General features: G+C 41.8%; 1 gene segment (V, D, J or C); it reads right to left on the bottom strand.

Annotated features, from left to right (window-relative positions):
• The window catches only part of LOC307010296 (Ig lambda chain C region-like), a 46,868-nt gene that overhangs the window by 29,962 nt on the left and 169 nt on the right, over positions 1 to 16,737 (bottom strand). The window contains exon 2 of the C gene segment in view: positions 16,650 to 16,708.

The raw sequence follows: 16,737 nt of genomic DNA, 5'->3' as shown, positions 1-16,737 counted from the left end.
AAAAACTGTTTCAGTGCTTGTAACGATCCGTCGTAGGTATCAGCGGTAAGAGGCAATGTATTGTAGATTCGTTGCCCTTCTGTTCCTAAACAGTGTATCAGCAGTGCTCTCTTTCTCTCGGCAGAAAACTCTTCTCCGCCGATTGCAAGCAAGTAGTTTAGAAATAACTTTTCCCAAGCATCAAAGGACAGTTTTGGTTCACCTGGACATTCCAGGAATGCTACTGGGGGTTGTAGAGAGAGCAGGGCCATCTTAACATCCTCGTCGCCACTTGTTAAGTTGAAGTAAGAAGGACTAAATCACAGACAGACGCGAGCAGTAGCTTAGCAGTTTCTTTTTCTTTACTTCCATAACATCTTCTTTCTTTGAACATGTAAACACATCAGTTCCACCTAGTGGACATGAATATTATAGCGATGCAATAGAGGACACAACAACTTTCTACTAGGGCTGGGCGATATATCGCATGAGATTGTTAGGCGCATCTCGTCAGTAAAGCCGGTTCCTTGATTAGTAGTAAATCGCCATCACCTGCTTTCAGATGTAGCGTCATTTAACTACACAGAGCCGTAGTTAACTGACAAGCTGAGCAATATCGCATGATTATCGCGGATGTATCGCCTGCGATAATTAATGCGATATGGCTCAGCTTGTCAGTTAACTACGGCTCTGTGTATTACAGGGGTCCTCAACTCTGGAGCGCGAGATCCACTTTCCTGCAGTGTTTATCTCCAACCCTAATCAAACACACCTGAACAAGCTAATCAAGCTCTTCATGATTACTACAACGTTACACAACAAAATCCCCAGTGTTAAATCAACATTGCTCAAGTACATATTGTCCCATTCTACAGAGTGTTAAAAGTGTTCAAGTTAATGAGATAATTAACTGATTAATTAAGAGATGATTGAGCATTAGTGATGAACACCTGAATCAATGAAGGAAAGAGGAACACAAGAACTACAACCGACTTCAGCCACAGCCTTAGATGTCTACAAACTCCACAAACAGCATTACCAGCTTCACTTATTACTAACCAGATTGATTTGATTTCTGCCATGCTTCTACAGAAGTTATTTTTGAGAATTAACAGAGGTTTAAATGTTGATATTTTATTGGTAAAAATAGAATGCCACCATTATAGAGATCAGAGTTTGCTTTAGTTGGGCTGTTGACCCGTCACTTTCTATGATAGATTTTATTCTGCAACAACATAAATAATGATTTAAAAGCAGTAAAATCAGAATATGATAGTATTTCATTGGAACCTGAACTTATTGAATGTAAAATCACTAATCAGTGTTTTATCATTAATACATTTGAGGGGTTTGCCTTGTCTACCCTGTGAAACTACATCCATCATTTATCGTGTGGAATTTTACAACTGTTAAGTGCATACAAGATATTATTCTGCAGTTTTTACCAAACTCACATACAGCAAAAAACAGCATACAAATCTCAACAATGGTGACAATAAACAAAAAGGTTCATGCTGCAATGCATGCAGGGTATCACAATTTGACAAAAATCCCAGCATGCACTGCAGTATGGATAATTCTTGTCACCACTGTTGAGGATTGTATGGTAAGTGTTGATGTCTAAGTGTATATTTTCAGAAGCATTTTTAGCACTGACAATTGTTTAATATAACTTTTTTTTACACATTTACTATACCTGAATCAATAACCCAAAATAAAAGAATAAATTTGTGACAATTGACCTTTAACAAATATCTCTTTATGAATTTCTTTTAAAAGTCTTGCAAGCATAAAAGCATATTTGTATTTTTAACTTTTAGTTCAGCAAAGCTTGAGTGTTTATCATGAAACACTATTGCAAATGCTTAAAGAAGCTTACTTAGAAAATTCAATGGGTCACGAGACCAACTAAAGCAAACATTGACCACCACAATGGTAGCATACTTGTTTGATCACTTAAACATCATCAACTCTCAACAATCAATTCTGTAGACTTGTGACAAAAATAAAGTAAATCTGGTTAGTAATAAGTGAAGCTGGTAATGCTGTTTGTGGAGTTGTTTATTCCTCCTCTGCTGATATCTTCACAGATTTAATGTTTTCTTCATTTGATTTCAACTAAGGCTGTGGTTGAAGTCAGTTGTAGTTCTTGTGTTTCTCTGTTCTTCAGTGATTCTGCTTGTTAACATCAGGTGTTCGTCACTAATGCTAAAACATCACTTAATTAATCATAAAATTATCTAATTAACTTTAACACTCTATAGTTTGGGACAATATGCACTCTGAGCAATGTTGATTTAACATTGAGGATTTTGTTGTGTACCTGTAACGTTGTATTAATCATTAAGAGCTTGATTAGCTTGTTCAGGTGTGTTTGATTAGGGTTGGAGCTAAACTCTGCAGGAAAGTGGAACTCGTGCTCCAGAGTTGAGGACCCCTGGTGTAGTAAATGCCGCTACATCTGAAAGCAGGTAATGGAGATTTACTACTAATCAAGGAACCGGCTTTACTGATGAGATGCGCCTAACAATGTCATGCGATATATCACCCAGCCCTACTTTCTACAAATCTTGGTTGGCTCGCTCGGTCTGACCATTGCTCTGGGGATGGTAACCCGAAGACAGACTGACCGTAGCTCCTAGTAATCTACAGAACTCTTGCCAGAATTTGGACGCGAATTGGGGCCCCCTGTCAGAGACCACGTCCATCGGGAGGCCATGTAAATGAAAGACGTGATCTACAACAGTCACCGCTGTCTTCTTGGCTGAAGGTAATTTGGGCAAGGGAATGAAATGTGTCGCCTTCGAGCACCGGTCCACTACGGTTAAAACAACCGCCATGCCATTAGAGGGCAGGAAGGCGGTGACAAAATCTAGCGCTATGTGGGACCAGGGTCTCAAAGGGACAGACAGCGGATGGAGTAACCCATCAGGAGATCGGTAAGACGTCTTACCCATGGCACAAACCGAGCAAGCCAAGACAAAACTGCGAATGTCGCGAGCCATTAATGGCCACCAGAATCGTTGCTTTATTAAACAGCTAGTCCGATTTACTCCTGGAGGACAGGCAATGTTGGAGCAGTGACCCCATCGTATGACTTTGGACCGTAACTCCTCCGGAACAAACAATCGACTCGGTGGGCAATCGGGCGGAGGCGTTACCCCTTCTAAGGCATTTGACCTTCGATTCGACCTCCCATATGAGTGTGGAGATAACTTTCTTCTCTGGCAAAATGCACTCGGAAGTAACCGGGCGTTCGGAAGGATCAAAAATGTGAGATAAAGAATCGGGTTTGATGTTTTTGGACCCTGGGCGGTACGTGAGTGAAAAGTCAAAACGTCCGAAAAAAAGTGCCCACGAGCCTGCCTGGAGTTGAGTCTTTTAGCAGATCTAATATATTCAAGGTTCTTATGATCAGTCCAAACGATAAAAGGTACCCCCGACCCTTCTAACCAATGACGCAACTCCTCCAACGCCAACTTGACGGCCAACAATTCTCTGTTACCAATGTCATAATTATGTTCCGCAGGTGATAAACGGTGGGATAAAAACACGCAAGGGTGCATCTTGTCGTCTGAGGAAGAACGTTGGGATAGAACTGCATCTACCCCCACCTCTGACGCGTCGACCTCCACCACGAACTGACGTGAGGGATCAGGGGTGACAAGGATGGGAGCCGAAACGAAGCGACTTTTGAGGTTGGAAAATACAGCCTCGGCTGTATCGGACCACCTGAACGTCATTCTGGGGGAGGTCAAGGCAGTCAGAGGTGCGGCTAGTTGGCTGAAGTTGCGAATGAAACGCCGATAGAAGTTGGCGAACCCCAGAAACCTCTGTAGGGCCTTATGGGAATCTGGACTTGGCCAATTTACCACAGCCTTAACCTTGTCAGGATCCATACGTACTCCCTCAGAAGAGACGATGTAACCTAGGAAAGGAACAGACTGTGTATGAAAAGCGCATTTCTCCGCCTTGACAAAAAGCCCATTCTCTAGCAGCCTCTGAAGCACTCGTCTGACGTGTTGAACGTGTTCCTGGAGAGACGAAGAAAAAATCAATATGTCATCCAGGTAGACATATATGAACTGATCTACCATGTCTCTCAACACATCATTGACGAGTGCTTGGAAAACCGCTGGGAAGTTGGATAGACCGAACGGCATAACCAAATATTCAAAATGACCCCTGGGGGAGTTGAACGCGGTTTTCCATTCATCCCCCTTCCTGATGCGAACCAAATGATAGTTGTTACTTAAATCCAATTTTGTGAAAAGGGATGCTCCCTGCAACCTCTCGAAAGCTGAAGACAGGCAAAGGATAAGTATTCTTTACAGTGATGTTGTTCAGCTCTCGGTAATCAATACAAGGTCGTAGAGAACCATCCTTCTTCCCCACAAAAAGAACCCCGCCCCCGCTGGAGTTGAGGAAGGGTGGATGAACCCGGAGGCTAGAGAATCAGAAATATATTTCTCCATGGCCTCCCTTTCTGGAACAGAAAGTGAGTAAAGTTTGCCCTTAGGCGGAGACTTACCTGGGAGTAAATCTATTGCACAGTCAAAGGGACGATGCGGAGGGAGAGAAGCAGCGCGAGACTTACTGAACACTTCCCTCAGGTCGAGGTACTCTGAGGGCACGTTAGACAAATTCACCGCCTCCTTCTGAAAAACAGGACAAGAGACAGATGAACAGGCAGACACAAGACAAAACTCATAACATTTAGTGCTCCAGGATGAAACGGAATTGTGTCCCCAGTCAACCCTCGGGCTATGCTGGATCAACCAGGGGTGACCGAGGACGATGGGAGCCAGGGGTGAGTCCAGGAGGAGAAATGATATAAGTTCTGATTGATTGCCAGATGTGATGAGTGTCAGAGGCTTGGTGGTAAAAGTTATGACGGGGAGTTCCTGACCGTTTAGTGTACTGACAGAAATGGTGTCCTTGAGTGGAGTGAGGGGTATACCGAGTGTCTGTGCCAATGACAAGTCCATGAAGTTACCCTCCGCCCCTGAATCCAGAAGTGCTTGACAGATGTGGGAACGGGCTGCCCACAGCAGTCTTACCGGGAGGAGAGTAGAGGATGATGTCTTATCCACGGAGATCCCGCCCGACAGTAGCCTCCTGTTTACATGCTGGGCCCGGTCTTTTACCGGACATTTGTTGAGGAAGTTTCGCCACAGTAGAGGCAAAGACCCCGGGATCTCCGTCTCTCTCTCTCCTCCCAGGAAAGCCGAGCTCGACCCACCTGCATGGGCTTGAGATCGAAGACGGGGCTGACCGCATCACCGCCGCTGGCCTGATGGCATTTGACGCTCCCTGGATGAGGAAACCTCCTGGATCGCTGTTCCAGACGATTGAGACGAGCGTCCACCCTCAAAGCCAGCTCAATCAGCCCATCAAGTTTACTGGGGAGGTCCAATGTGAAGATCTCCTTCTGGATGCGGTCAGCCAGCCCATGCAGGAAAATGTCCCACTGTGCTTCCTCGTTCCAGTGGCACTCAGCGGCCAGGGTTCGGAAATCAATCAAGTAGTCACTGACCGAGCGATTACCCTGACGGAGGTCGGCGAGTTGACGAGCTGCCTCCCTTCCTGCCACCGCCCGGTCGAAAACACGCCTCATCTCTTCCGAGAGTGTCTGAAACGAGGAACAGCATAGATGTTGGTTCTCCCACACCGCCGTTCCCCACAAGGCCGCCCGCCTGCCATGAGAGCAGTGTCAGAACGAAGGCCACCTTAAATTCCTCCGTGCTGAACGTCTGTGGCTGGAGGGCAAAGAACATGGAACATTTCATCAGGAAAGATCTACAATAATTAGGCTCACCAGAGTAACACTCCGAGGTAGGCAGGCGCGGTTCGGGCTGGCGGCTGGATGCTGGTGGAGTGAGAAGAATCGGCGGTGGGCTGGGCGCAGTGGGACAAGCGAGGTGATGAATCTGTTGGGTCAGCTCGGACACTTGTGCTACCAAGGCTTGTACCGCTCGCCCCGTGACGGCCAGATTCTCCTCTTGTTGGTCCATTCTTGAAATACTGGGTGACAGGAACTCGTTGTGATCAGGTGTACTTGCTGAATCCATGTTTGGTCAGAGCGTTCTGTAACGAAATGATGAGGAAGATTCAATTGCAAGTAAAAGTTATATTTATTAGGAGAGTAGGCCAGAGATGGTGAGAGTGGTGGAGGAAATAGTGTCCAGAGATGAGTAGCACTTGGCAGCACAGGGACGCTGAGGTCAGCCCAGTCCTTCAGTGAAGATCCGATGGTGATGGTGATGATGAAGGTGAAGATGAGGATGATGGAAGCAGTCCGGGATGATGGTGAGGAAGACGGGAGCGAAAACCAGGAAGTAGATATCGTGGGTTGCAGAACAACGACGAACACACAGCGACAGGCGGGAACACATAAAAACAAGAAACAGGCTGGAACAGAGGGAACATCCAACAACACTCTGACAAAGACAAGGGGAAAACAGAGACTAAATAGAGAGCGCTGATCAACTGCAGCTGGCGCGCTGATCAGCCACAGCTGTGTGTGCTGATCAGCAGCAGTGATCAGCGGCTCCGCCCACATGCACAAATACACACACAAGACGAGAGAAAGGAGACAGCGAATTCATGAACCGTGACAATTACTTTAAGGGGCCGTTCACATATCGCGTCTTTTGCACGCTCAAGTTCTTTATTTCAAATGTAGGCGTGACAAGCGCACTCATAATGAAAGCGATGCGGTCAAAGCTATGTGGTTGTCATGATTTAAACAAATGTTTTCGCTAGATCGGAAAGCTATTTGAACACTAATCACCATTATGGTGACTTAAAAAATAGTGAGAAAATAATAATTCATTACATTTATACAGCGCTGGTGGCAGGCCGTGCATTTCACACCGCCTTCAGTGATGTCCAACCCGAATTAATAACCTTTATACCACGGACTGTTTAAATACTCGATTCTGATTGGCTGGAAGGTGTGCAGTAAAACCGTTTAATGCACAGGTAGTTCCAGTCAGTTGATTACAGTTCGAAATTAATTCGCAGTTCGCTACTATAAACATTAGTAACCATAGTAACACAGTTACACTTGCAAACAGAGTGAGAGACGCATATGAAAATGTTTATTTAGGTTTATTTACCCTTTTCCATGTCTAAATTCACGATAAATGGAAATGTGGAGTTTAACATCAATTAGTATAATGATGAGTAAAATGATCTCCTATCGAAATTTCCAACTGTTTTATTTTTTTGTTTTCATTTAATTTTATGCATTTCAATAAATGTAATGTGTCTTTATATAGTAATCGTGGTTAGAGACGCCGGTTTTATTTCACACTCTACATAAGTCATTTAAATAAATGACATGATTAGTTCAAATAAAGATTGCCTTGTCACTGTCAGTGTTGCCTGTCATTCATAAATAATTTTAAAGCAACGAGGGGACTGTAGACTTTAAAGAAGAGATGCACACAGGTAACTCGCGCACACACCTCTCTCTCTCTCTCTCTCTCTCTCTCTCTCTCTCTCTCTCTCTGTTCCTTCTCTTTCAGTTCTCTGTCTCTCACTTTTAATAATGAATTTAAATTAATGTGATAATTCATTCAAACAAAAGCAATCCGATGGCTCTACTTTATTTAAAGCGGACGGAGTGCTAGAACTAACGAGTCGTAACTTAAAAAAATAACCGTCATTTTTACTCGTATGTTAAAAAATTACACAGTTACAGCTTTAACTTATTTTTAACTTGGCAAATAACCAAGGTATAAGCGGGATAACAACAATGTGCGTGCGGTGCTACACTATTAAGTAAGGGATAAGTCCACGGCTAGCCATGCATTAAAGGATTTTAATGCACGGGGTAGAGGTGAAGAACCACCCGACGCGAAGCGGAATCCTTTAATGCATGGCTAGCCGTGGATTATCCCTTACTTAATAGTGTAGCACCGCACGCACATTGTTGTGAAATTCCTGTTTTTAACTGCTCCGGCAGTTATAGGGTTAATGCGGTGAGTTCGGGAAAGGCCGGGTAGAGAGAAACGAGCGAGTGAGTTCGGCTTTTGTGTTAGTGTAGTGGTTCTTGCGTTCCGATTATAAATTCAGAAACGGATCCTCCCTTGACTTATCCATCAATGGTTACAATAGTATGTTTGAAAAAAGTTGTTTCGATCATAAATTTACAAGAAAAATTAGGAAGAAAATCATATTCACCACGGACAAAACCGGGGGCAAAAAATGCATTATAGCCTACTCTCCAAAACTATTGATTATTTTTTTACACAAAATCCATCCTAATTTCTTTCCTCAAAAATACTTAAATTACTTGGTTGTACAGGTTGTCTGTGCGTTTCAGTCCCAACCTATCGCCATAGAGGCTAATGTGCTGAAAGTCCAGTCTGTCCCGTCGTATTTCTGGCATAAGTTTTAATTCGCTTTAGTGCTGAGAGTGTCTGCTCGATAGAAGCAGTAACGTTAAACAGGGAAAACACCGCAAAACATGACGATGTGTAACGTTACAGCCGACACAAACTCTCACACAGATTTTTGAACGATATCAATGAGATCAGCGGAACTTTTGCCTTCAAAATCAGTCTTGGCATACATGCAGTCAGTTCTGTTTTTACCCGGACAGATCGATAGAGATCCGTGACTCTGCGTAAACTGGATAAGGGATTTTTCCTGGTAGGTTTGAACCTGCTGGTGGTCGAGGAAGGAAATAAATATTAATTTGTGGGTTGAAAAACTATTAAATCTACAGGAATATATGTTAGTTTACACAGTTCGCTACAGATGCGGTTAGCTCTGACTTCCAGTAATAATAGTAGTAATCGCTCTGACCATCCAATTAAAGGGCGTGGAAATGCTTACGTTATTGTCCGCCTGCTAGATGGCCCCGGTGCAGTCAACTCGAAATCTGATTGATTATCTGTTTGGTTAAAGCAACCGTTTCATTGCCATTCATTTTAACCTACAGGCATCCGCACTATCGATTCTGAAGGCCTCGAGGCAGATATATTTAACCCTGGCAACACATGATGGCTGAAATATGATTGGATAACAGTGCTAAAATAAATATACACTACTGGAAGCAGCGCAACCAAGAGAAAAGCTATGACATTAAGAAAATGGACTATTGGGAATAATTTAATATCAGAGCGTGTCAGAGCGTGTCTACGGAGAGCCTGCCCACTCCTTATTAAGTCCTATTGTACCGAATTTTTGGTTGTAGTTCCACCAGAGTTCCACTGGGGGCGATCGCCCGAGTGCAAAATTAATGGGAGTCTATGGAGCTAGACGGCTAAATGTGTCTCTTTCACCCGATTGCCGTTGAGAAATCTCAGATTTGATTGTAGGTTTGGCAAGTTCAACATGGGTTATAGGTCGAAAGTTGAATGAACGAGTACTTATGTTCTTTCGATTTCTTACAGGTTGAGTTGTTGTTGCCCATAACACGCTAGCATTCTGCTTATGAACGCTGATTGGTCAGTGCAGGACTGATTACGACCAGAGATACCGCTTGATGATATCGTGGCATCCGAAGCGGGACCAGAATGTATTCTATCAGAAACTCTTCTAGCATGTGTATTTACCTGTGTCAGCTGTGTTGTGTGTTTACCTGTGTCCGCTGTGTTGTCGATGCCTCGAGAGAAAAGAAAGTGCAGAGCGAGAAAACACCAAAGTGACTGAAGGATTGCCGTAAAGCAGTATCTCTGGTCGTACGATGTGTATGACGTCATTGACATTTTAAAAGACTTTTTAAAGCAAATAAGTGACTCTAAAAAATCTAACACCCAGCAATGTGCAATTTTTTTGTATCTCCTTTCAAATACAACATTCAAATTACTAGACAAAAAATTATATCCTGAGAAAAGTGGATTTTGAGGGGTATAGCTCCATAGACCTCCATTCATTCTGCACTCGTCCTGTGAGCGCCCTCATATGGAACCAGAGTGGAACTGCAACCAGTTCAGAAGCCGGAAGTGTAGCGAGAGTGAAACTTCTCCCCTTATTAGACATTCTCTGTTAATACTCATTCATAAAAAAATATATTAAAGTGCAAGTCAGTGACTCTGATAGTGTTTAGGCCAGCAGAGAAGGCCTTGCTGGCCCTGACGGCCCACCACTGATATATATATATATATATATATATATATATGGGGATGATTAGGAGGCCATGATGGACAGAGGCCAAGGGGCAAATTTGGCCAGGATGCCCGGGTTACACCCCTACTCTTTCGAAAGACATCCTGGGATTTTTTGTGACCACAGAGAGTCAGGACCTCAGTTTAACGTCTCATTCGAAGGACGGCGCTCTTTGACAGTATAGTGTCCCCGTCACTATATTGGGGCGTTAAGAACCACACTGGGGCGTTAGGGTGAGCGCCCCCTCTGGCCTCACTAACACCTCTACCAGCAGCAACCTGGCAACCAGGCTCAACCCTGCTTCAGTGGGCAACCATTCTTGGGCAACAGGGTGATATGGCTGCTGGAAAGAGATACATTTATTACAGTGGCATCGTGGTTAAAGACAACTTTATAATGTGAATTCACAGTAAAACAAGAGCAGTTAGTTGTGTGATGTCAGCATTATTTTGCTGTTGATTCACAGTCATTTGTAAAATAAATAAATAAATTAACCAGCATGAATTGATTTCACAGTCATTTATTGTAAAATAATACCCTTTTTTAGGTGGGGTAAGCGGTATTTGAAAAATGCTGTTTGGAAGTTAGTCGGACCAACACAACAAATGTGTGTCAGCCAATCAGCATTAGGGGGCATATGACGGTGGAAGATAGAGAACGAGCAAGAGAGAGATTTGAAGAAAGACTGCAGAAATAGAGATGAGACACAATACAAAAGAGAAAAACTCAGAAGAATTCACTGGAAAGTGAAGGGTTATGACTGGGCAAGACCTTTAGGACTCGCGTGAATATTATAAAAGCTGTCCAGCGCTGGAGAGAGCTAAGCAGTAAGGACTGAAAACAGACTTTGATTCGGCTCCATACGTGAGAATCACTGGGTTTGAGTGTCATTGTTTGCCAGGAGCTGCTGTGCTGTTAGCATCTAAACAAACTCTTGTTTGTAATTACTATTGTGTACTGTACATCATTTTTTTGTGCATGTCATTAGTTCATCTGCGCTTTATTTTTCGTGAAACATTATTTTGTTTTGCTTCTGCTATTATGAAAAAAACTCCACTCTTGGGATTGCATGTGTAACGGAGGCCAGTTCCGCAACACGTGGAAACGTATCAACTACAACATAGCTTTATATCTTGCAAATCACATCAGAATAAAATGAGTCTGTCACAGAGCCGTTGCAAGAGGAGGTGTGTGGTTGTTTGTGGTCGCGGTCATTTAGTATTGTATTTAGATTTACAGTAGGCTTGTATTTTCCCAGAATTCATTGAAAATCAGTAATACAGTAATATACTGTAAAGAGCTTATACAGCATTAAACTGTTGAGAATACAGTATTAATACTGTGAAAACAATAGCATCTACAGTAATATTACTGTACACATAATCTACATGTGGCAGAGCGGGAGCTATAGTGTGGGGCGGCGCACTAATAATACACACGCTCAGCAAACCAAAGTTGATATCACTTTCCGACTACGCCACCTTGGGAATTTCGCCCAAGGAATTTAAAGCGCCCTCTAAAGGCACACAGGTTCTAATCACCATTAGAGCCAGAGACATAGGTAATCGTACACAAATATTTAATTGTTAAAAGAGTCATAGATAGTTAAAAGAGGCATTGACAAGCAGCCACACTCATCTCATTTGGGAAGTTTAATTATTATTGGCAAAGGAACTAGGGATTACCAAGGGGGGCAGTCTCAGATAGAATATCATCCTTAAATAATCACTCAAATCACAGTCCACACACACCGACTAATGTCAGTGAAGAGCATGACACACAGTGATGGATGCCACCACCCAAAGAAGGCCACTCGTCTACCCCCGGGTGCCCAGATCCTGCCAACAACAAGAGAGAAAAGGACATTAAGAGAGTAAAGATATGCATAAGCAAAATACAGTAATAACTTGACAATATAAAGTATAACTTAAATGCAGTAAATGCAGTTCCAGGAAAGAACCTCTACTCGGTCACAGCCCCGGAAAGTGACACACACCTAGTGTGAGTTGCAGACACTAAGGGGCTGTTTACACCTGGCCACGTCATGCTTGTTCAGTGATCTGATAGCTATCCGATCGTGAAAAGACGAGGTGTAAATGCCCTCCGAAACGCATTCGAGACGGATTTGAATCCGATCGCTCAAACCACTTTAGGAGGAGGTCTGGGCCAGATTCCAGATGAAACTGGACAAGTGTAAATGCAACTGTTTGTTGAAGCCACATATGTAAATTTTACTGGTCCCAAAAATACAAAAAAATAAACGTGTGAGAGCATGTTATAGGCTACATGTTGTCATAGATCGCTCATCATCAGTGTCTCGCTCTGGTCGTCAAAGAACTCCCTCTCCTGAATATTGCATTAGCCTACATCTCCCATCCTAATCACCTGCACAGGTGCAGCCACTTCTCCCCTCTATGTAAGCTGCTCTCTCTCTGTGCTCGGCGCGAGGTCTTGCATCTGCCAGGTTCAAACACTACTGTGGATTCTACGTTCTCTGGATTTCCCTGGTTTATCTATCCTTGCCCACCCTCCTGGTCTCTGTGTGTCTGCTGCCTGCCCCGACCCTAGCCTGGTATCGTTGCTGAGTTTGGATTTGCCCCTTAAACCTGTTCTTCACGGTTTCCTCTCTGTGTGCTTTTCTGTTTAATAAAACTCACTGCAAATGGATCCGCACGACTCTGCCTCTTCGTTACACATGTACATGTCATGTTATAGCCAGATATGACGGCGCTACTGCAGCAAACATCACCGCAGATGAGCATCAAGCCAACGTGCAAACTATCGCAAATCAAAGTGAAAGTAAGTCGCGGACGCTTAACACACAATCATCTTCATTAAAAATAAAGAACCGAAATGCTCTTACCAGGGCTGTTGCTGCTCTCTCTTATTGCGGTCTTTGATTTAGAAATTTTAGCTGATGATCAATAAAATGCAGCTCATAACTGTTGCTTTCGGTGACGTGGACATTAAATCTGCATATAGTGCGGGAATTGAAGATCGGATTTATATCCGTTTTGCAAAAACACATTTATGTGACCAGCTGTAAATGGAATCGTTTTGATAAATCAGAGAGCTTTTCGATCTGAGAAAAGCATGAAGTGGCCAGGTGTAAACATCCCCTAAGTTGTGAATTTGTGTTTTACTTGCAATGGATAGATACATAACAGATTTTTTTGTTGGCAAATATTAGTGTTGTGATGGTTTACTGAATGCTGAGATTTGGTACCATTAAAATTTGACCCGGCCCAGTTCAGGGCTGGTTTTGGGTTATTATTTGGCTGAGACCTGGGCGAGTTATGTGTCGCTCATGTCTGTAGTCCAGATCTGGGCCAGTCAAGGGACATCGTTCTTTGCTGCATATGGGCTGAGAGAAACTTGTTGTGTTGCCCAGAATTTGGCCAGACAACAATTGCTATATGTGGCATATTCTGCTGCAATGTGAATATCACCATTGTTTTTTCTCTTAGTTCCTTTCTCAGCACAACCTGTGATTGTAGGTGGGAGAGGAGGTGATGAATTCTTCTTTAAGTCTGCCTCCAGCAACACTTTTAAGAGGATCTGCTTTACTTACAATCAAGTGTGTGAATATTGTTTTCATTCTATTTCTCATATTTGATTCCTGCAATTTTTTGCCTTATTTTCATTTACTTATTCACATGAAATACATGTGTGCCTTTTAGGAAACACTGAGAACAATCAAGGTGATCTTCAACTGTGGCCACATGATTGAAGTTGGCAATCGACCAGGATGTGCCCAACATGAGTTTCTATTTGACGACAAGGATAAAATTGTCTCTGCGACTCTGTGGCCAAATAAGAAAGAGAACAGATGTGGAGGTTTGGAATTTGTGGTTGCCAAAAGTAATGGTAAAAGAACAACATTATCCGTCAAGTGTCCACTGCTGGGTAAGCCTGTCAATGTTGATGTGAAGTCTGGAAAGTGTTGCGGCATTACTGGGAGAAGCGGAGATGAAATTGATGCTCTGGGATTCTGCTTCATTTAGCCTGCAGCTATACATGCATATCTGTTACTGACAGTATTCAAATATCTGAGCATCTAACATCTAAACAGCCAATCATGTATGCATGTTTAAGTAAGTATACTGTGCAAGAAAAAAAAACTTAATGTGAAATGAGGGGAGTTGATGGTTGTAATAAGGGTCAATATAGAAGAACTCTGAAAAGTATTTTTGAAAGATGGAAACTTGATGATTTTTGTCTAGTGTGACTTCTGCTTCAATGAAATATGCATGCTTATGCTGCTATAAATATATCAAGGTGCCCTGAATATACTGGGAAGGGTCACACAAAGATTATGAGAAGAACTAGTAAAAGTGATTTGTTACTAGTATAAGAGTATACATAAAAGATACGTATAGCAAGGATGATTGTAAACAGATATGCCACTTATTATGTATGTTTATATCACATTATCATGTAATCTAGACATTAGAATTATTAATCCTGTGAAAGACAGTCATGTGATTTTGCATTGCTGAATGTAACCAATCAGAAATTGTATTGGGTATTTACTAACCCTTGCATTATTTACAAAGTATAAATATGCGTGTGATCTTCTGTTCAGGGAGTCTCTCTTAGTAAGTGACACAAGAGAACTCCTGGCCGCTAAATAAACTTTTGTTCCTGCAAAGAGGAATCTGGGAATGTTGTCTGGTACATTCTGCAGCACGTAGTAGAAGAAAAGTACTAATGTTAGGGGGCGTGATAGTGTGTCTATTCCTGCGCTGCTCACGCTCAATTAAAGTGAAAGCACACTTTTGATGGACAAAATAAATATGATTTCACACAAAAAGTGCCCAAACAGAATAAGCATGTCTAGTGAGTTTTAACAACTGGAGTAGGCAAAAAAGAAAATGAAGAAAAATGAATATTTATAGAAGATATACCCATTTAAACTTGTTTTTAATTATTCAGTATAGGTGAAAGTATGGTGTATTATAAAAAAAACACTAAAGTAAACTAGCCAGAAAATATGATATATAAACTTTATTTTAGTTTATGTAAGACAGGTACATGCTAGCACTACCCAATCAAACCCGAGTGTCCGTTGTTTTATTTTTTATCGGCAGTGTGCTGTCTTGTAAACATGTCTCGAAAGTATGACTGATTAATAAAAAAAAAAAAGAATTGCTTCTAACAATCTCATGAGTGTCTTCTTAAAGAGACCAACCTTAGGTCTGTAAAGCATTCATGAATTACAACCATTTAAGTTTAGACAGTGCATTTTCATGTATATGCGCAAAAAGGCGAATGACAGGTAAGGGGTTAATCTGAAGCTATACATAAAAGTGGTATTAAATGTTATATGTCAATAAAATTGTTCTAAAGTTTGAAACTTTAGATAGACACTACTTGATAGTGTTGGTCTAGGATCATTATCCCAAAACCAAATCTAAATCTTAACGAGTAGTCAAATGCAATAGGAAGACACCAGATCAGGTCTCTTGCGCTTAAGCAGAGAACATTTATTAATTTAAGAAACTTATTTTTCAAACTTTAAGGTGCATCTGTTGTACAATGACAGTTTGACTTTCATTCTTCTGTGAAAATATTTAAAATCAATATTGTATTTATTGTGTCCCACAAGCGGTGTATTACTTCTTACTCTTACTCTGTAAGAAACACTGTTATACTGATATCCAGGGGCTGGATTTACAAAAGTATTCTTAAGAAAAAGTTAAGTTCTCATTACATAAAAAAATAATAATAATAATAAAAAATCTATTAATCCATGCAGCATAAATCTGAAAAAGTTCACACCACAATGAAGGCCTGGTATAGAGCATGAATGCAATGTGGAACACACATGCGCTCTCTCTCTCTCTCTCTCTCTCTCTCTCTCTCTCTCTCTCTCTCTCTCTCTCTCTCTCTCTCTCTCTCTCTCTCTCTCTCTCTCTCTCTCAAACACACAACAACACCAATTAAATAGATTGCCTAGTGTCGTCACCATATGCATTTAAACAAAGCTATTACTGAAACAATGCACTTTGTTACTGTCATTATTTATAATCTTTTTCATATTGATTTCAAACAAAGCATACACAGTGGGCATGCTGGTTTTGTTTACAGCAATGCCAATTACTTAACCATCCTAGTTGTTGACGAGGTGCTCTGTGCCCTTCACAGTGGCTGTAGTGAACTTTGAATCAATTAAAACAATTGCTTCGCAAAATGATTCGTTGTTTCGAAGTCCTCAAAACGCGACACGCTGGTGACCTCTGCTGGTCAATATCGTGTAAATGCGACGAAAATCCAGCCCAAACATGCATAAAAACACATTTTACGTGCGCAATTTACGCAAATGTTTTATTGAAAGTGTACTCTATTAAATGCTATTAACAAACAATACCATTAAATGAAGCATCGGGTATAAAATGTGTTATTTTGTTAAAATATAGGGCTTGATTTGTTTTATGGGGGCTGCTTCGTTAATCACAACTGTCCCTTTTTATACAATGTGGCATTACAATGTCTACAGATTACAGAAATCAGGTATAAACGATATAGACACTGGTTCATAAACTTACATTTCGAAACGTTTGAAAACAGTTGAAGTAACGAAGCCTCGTTTGTTGAAATCACGTGACTTTAACAGTTTGACCCCCGCTTCGAATC

The sequence above is a fragment of the Phoxinus phoxinus genome (assembly GCF_949152265.1).
Source record: "Phoxinus phoxinus genome assembly, chromosome: 1".
Taxonomy (NCBI): domain Eukaryota; kingdom Metazoa; phylum Chordata; class Actinopteri; order Cypriniformes; family Leuciscidae; genus Phoxinus; species Phoxinus phoxinus.
The sequence above is the reverse complement of the archived record's forward strand: the minus strand, read 5'-3'. Positions and strand labels throughout refer to the sequence as shown.